Source organism: Salmo trutta, chromosome 8 (genome assembly GCF_901001165.1).
Source record: "Salmo trutta chromosome 8, fSalTru1.1, whole genome shotgun sequence".
Taxonomy (NCBI): Eukaryota; Metazoa; Chordata; class Actinopteri; order Salmoniformes; family Salmonidae; genus Salmo; species Salmo trutta.
The window spans coordinates 24,013,917-24,019,122 of NC_042964.1; positions in this window are offsets into that span (position 1 = coordinate 24,013,917).

The window sequence follows — 5,206 nt, forward strand, 5'->3', positions numbered from 1 at the left end:
ACAGCTTAAGTGTGAGTCATGGAAGCTCATTGAAAGGCACTCTCACAGGTCTCAGTGGCTCAGCCAGCCAGGCAGTGCAAGTGGTGTCAGGTGACCATGGGGCATATAAAGTTATGTCATCTGCTGGTGTGGAAATGAATGGTAGCCCGGGCCATATGTATCAAGCGTCTCAAAGTGTTTTATCATTTAGATCACACTTAATCAGGTCATTGTGGACAGGGAGGACCTGATCCTAGATCAGCACTCCTACTCTGAGACAAGATAAATACGGGCCCAGATCTGTCTCTGCTATCTATCCAGTCCTATGATCGTCACTCACAAACATAGGAGTTGGCTGTACAGCGCAAATTGATCTGGGACCAGGTAATAGCAATGCCACTGAAGCCTCTGAGTACCAGGATGTCAATATTGATTAAATGTCTTACTAGCACGTAATAATCAGTCTAAAACGTGTACACAAAGGTACAAATGTCTTTGGCAGAACAAGCTGTGATTTTTGTAGAGAATCTGAGACTGTCGGGAAATGTTTAAGTAATCTTTTAAACATTATCGGTGGTGTCTATGGCTAACAACATGTATGATCAAAATAGGCCCATGTTCAGTAGAAAACTGAAGAAATTGTCTTGAAATGGAGGAAGCACTACCAGAACTTGTCCAATGAAAACACAAATTTCCGTTTCAAAGCGTTTTCTGTTTTCATGCCCAGGGAATAACTGAAATATGTTTTTACATTTATTTTATTAACTGTTAGATTCAAAATGTGCATAGAATGTGGAAGTTAAAACAACTGCTCTCTCTTTCACTGTGTCTATCTATCTGCCTTTTCTATGTTTTACATCCTTATGAACTACAGTTATGGCGGGTGTATTAACCTAGAGCCCATTTCGCTGCCTCCATGTTTGTTTATTTTTTGTAGTTTTTTAATGTCTTGATCAAGAGTCACAGAGATGGAGGTTTTAACAGAAAAAGAAGATGTTGAATGATGTTGATTGTTCAAGAACATGTAATCATTTTTAACATGTTACAAAATCCATTACAAACTCAATTCAATGTACCTTCCAGGAACTACAACCATTTCAGAAACAAACAAACAAACACTAATAAAACAGCTATTTCTTGCCTTAGAAAACAGTACATTTCGGAAAAAGGGCTTTAAAAACGATAGCTTGCTGTATTTATCGTTACTTTAAAAAAATATATTGTTGTATATATTGTATTTATTATTTTAAGGTAAATAGTGTAAAAAGTTTTGACTGGAATACACTGTTTTGTTCATTTTTGGTTTTCAAAACATTCAAGAGCTAACGGAAACATACACACATTGATACACCATTTAATTATGTTTATTATCCCAATTATTATTAGAATATTAACAATATTACACATTAATACAAAAACACAAAACATTTATGGTACTTGACCCAAGTTACTACAAGTTTATGAAGTATTTATGCATTAAAAGAATGGCAGGAATGCAACTAAACACACAGTGGTGGAAAAAGTACCCAGTTGTCATACTTGAATAAAAGTAAAGATACCTTAATCGAAAATGACTCAAGTGAAAGTCACCCAATAAAATACTACTTGACTAAAAGTCTAAAAGTATTTGGTTTTAAATATACTTAGGTATCAAAAGTAAATGTGATTGCAAATATATACAGTACCAGTCAAAAGTTTGGACACACCTACTCATTCAAGGGTTTTTCTTTGGTTTTACTATTTTCTACATTGTAGAATAATAGTGAAGACATCAACTATGAAATAACACATATGGAATCATGTAGTAACCAAAAAAGTGTTAAACAAATCAAAAAAATATATATATTTGAGGTTTTTCAAAGTAGCCACCCTTTGCCTTGATGACAGCTTTGCACACTCTTGGCATTCTCTCAACCAGCTTCACCTGGTAAAAGTGTCACACCCTGCTCTGTTTCACCTGTCTTTGGGCTTGTCTCCACCCCCTCCAGGTGTCGCACATCTTCCCCATTATCCCCTGTGCATTTATACTTGTGTTCTCTGTTTGTCTGTTGCCAGTTTGTCTTGTCTCGTCAAGCCTACCAGCGTGTTTATCAGAATGGCAGGCAGGCTTACGCCTGTTTCCTTGAGCCCGTTTTCTATTTTTTGATCATTTTGCCTGCCCTGAGCCTGCCAGCAGTTCTGTACCTTTTGCCACTGCCCTGGATTACTGACAATATTGTAAGAAAGTTTCATTTTATTGCTCAAAACATGTTACAAATAGCAGAGGCCTGCCCCCGACCCTGAGCTTGCCGCTCTGTACCTTACGAACTCCGCCCTGGACTACCAACCCCTGCCTGCCCTTGACCAGTCCTATGCCTGCCCCCTGTTTATATAATAAACATCCATTATTCGAACTGTCTGCATCTGGGTCTTTTCCTGAGTCATGATAAAAAGACCAAGTCCATATTATGGCAAGAACAGCTCAAATAAGCAAAGAGAAATGACAGTCCATCATTACTTTAAGACATGAAGGGTTACTTCTGCTGCGGAGGATAAGTTCATCTGAGTTAACTGCACCTCAGATTGCAGCCCAAATAAATGCTTCACAGAGTTCAAGTAAGAGACACATCTCAACATCAACTGTTCAGAAGAGACTGCGTGAGTCAGGCCTTCATGGTTGAATTGCTGCAAAGAAACCAGTACTAAAGGACACCAATAATAAGAAGAGACTTGCTTGGGCCAAGAAACACAAGCAATGGACATTAGACCTGTGTAAATCTGTCCTTTGGTCTGATGAGTCAAAATGTGATATTTTTTGTTCCAACCGCCGTGTCTTTGTGAGACGTAGAGTAGGTGAACGGATGATCTCTGCATGTGTGGTTCCCACCGTGAAGCCTGGAGGAGGAGGTGTGATGGTGTGGGCATGCTTTGCTGATGACACTGTATGTGATTTATTTAGAATTCAAGGCACACTTAACCAGCATGGCTACCACAGCATTCTGCAGCGATACGCCATCCAATCTGGTTTGCGCTTAGTGGGACTATAATTAGTTTTTCAACAGGACAATGACTCAAAACACACCTTCAGGCTGTGTAAGGGCTATTTGACCAAGAAGGAGAGTGATGGAGTGCTGCATCAGATGACCTGGGCTCCCTAATCACCCGACCTCAACCCAATTGATAAGTTGGACCGCAGAGTGAAGGAAATGCAGCCAAATAGTGCTCAGCATATGTGGGAACTTCTTCAAGACTCTTGGAAAAGCATTCCAGGTGAAGCTGGTTGAGAGAATGCCAAGAATGTGCAATGCTGTCATCAAGGCAAAGGATGGCTACTTTGAAGAATCTAGAATATAAAATATATTTTGATTTGTTCAACACTTTTTTGGTTACTACATGATTTCATATGTGTTATTTCATAGTTTTGATGTCTTCACTTTTATTCTACAATGTAGAAAATACAAAAAAATTAAGAAAAAACCTGTATGAGTAGGTGTGTCCAAACTTTTGGCTGGTACTGTACATAATATACTTAAGTATCAAAAGTATACATAAATTGAAATTAAGCACATTTCCTGTTTTTTTATTTCTGGATATCCAGGGGTACACTCCAACACTCAGACATAATTTTCAAACTAATAATTTGTGTTTAGTGAGTCCCCCAGATCAGAGGCAGAGATTACCAGGGATGTTCTCTTGATAAGTGTGTGAATTGGACCATTTTCCTGTCCTGCTAAACATTCAAAATGTAATAATTACTTTTGGGTGTCAGGTAAAATGTATGGAGTCAAAAGTACATTATTTTCTTTAGGAATGTAGTGAAGTAAAAGTAGAAAGGTATAAAAAAAAGTTGTACTTTAAAGTATTTTACTTAAGTACTTTACACCACTGAACACACACTCAGACACACACAGACAATGCACATAAGAAACAGTGGTATGCCCCAGTGCACAAATGTATCTACTGACAATATTGTAAGAAAGTTTCATTTTATTGCTCAAAACATGTTACAAATAGAAGTGATGGGATTACTACTTTCAAGTAGCTTTGAAGGCAGCTCTGCCTGCCAGACTGATGTTTAACCAACTCTGGATTGAGTAGGTTAAACATCATCCTTGGAGGCTGAGCTGCCTCACAGGCTAGTTTGAAGGCATATTTCTCGCTTATGCGGATTGCTATGGTACTGGGATAATAATACTTTTCTGTTGACCTCTCCACTATTGACTTGATGGGAACCATGTTACATATTGTATGTCTGTTTGAGAATTAATGGTACTGTACACTACTGAAATAAAGGGTTCTTGTCTCATGTCGAGTTGAAGCATACTCACCTGGAATCATGGAATCTTTTCTCTTTTTTCAAAGTTTTTTCTCACTGCCATTCAAAAATATTTTTTTAATGGGCATCATTCTTGAAAGTGGAATAAGGTCTTGAGACATTGAAATGTAACTTAAATACATTGTCCCTCCACCATTGAGTATTATTGATTGAATTGATATCATTATGATTTAATGAATTTGTATGGGTAAACCAAGGAAATATTTCCTAGGGTAAACCGAGGGAATACGATAGTACTTCTCTAAGCCTAAAATGTATTTTAAAGAACATAATGTACTGGATTGATAGGAATTGTATTCTCATTTAAATTGGGACTATTCTACCATACTTGAGAACCTACATTTTGCAGACATCGAAGGTAATATTTCAGAAAAACATATTTATTGTATCACTATGTTTTTTCTTACTTGAAGTTGTTTATACTTGGTTTGAAACCTTGGTATATATCTGCGTGCATTCATTCATATTTTTTTCAATTGTATGAAATAAAAGCAAATATTTCCTGACCAAAGCTTTGTCTGTGATCCTAGTGTCGCTTTGAGTGGTTTATCTATTTAAGATTTAAATAGAAATTGCAAATCTCTCTAGCCTTTGTTGCAAATTGATCACATTATCAAGTTTTACAATGGGATTAATGGGATTTTCAACTGACAAGATCAAGTGTTATTTCCTTCATTGTCAAACAAGCTCACAGTTTTTAATAATACATTAACTATTTAGCTACAACATGTTGGGTGAAAAACAATTTCAAATGTATTGGGAGATTATTTTGGTCTACCTGAATGGTGAGAGAAAGGCTTGCTATGTGGGCCTCTGTTAATTCCACTTATCAGCAGTTGAATACTCCTGCCTAGTTTAAAAATGCAGCTCTTTTTCTCTGTGGTCGACTAGTTGTACTGGAGTGCACTGCAC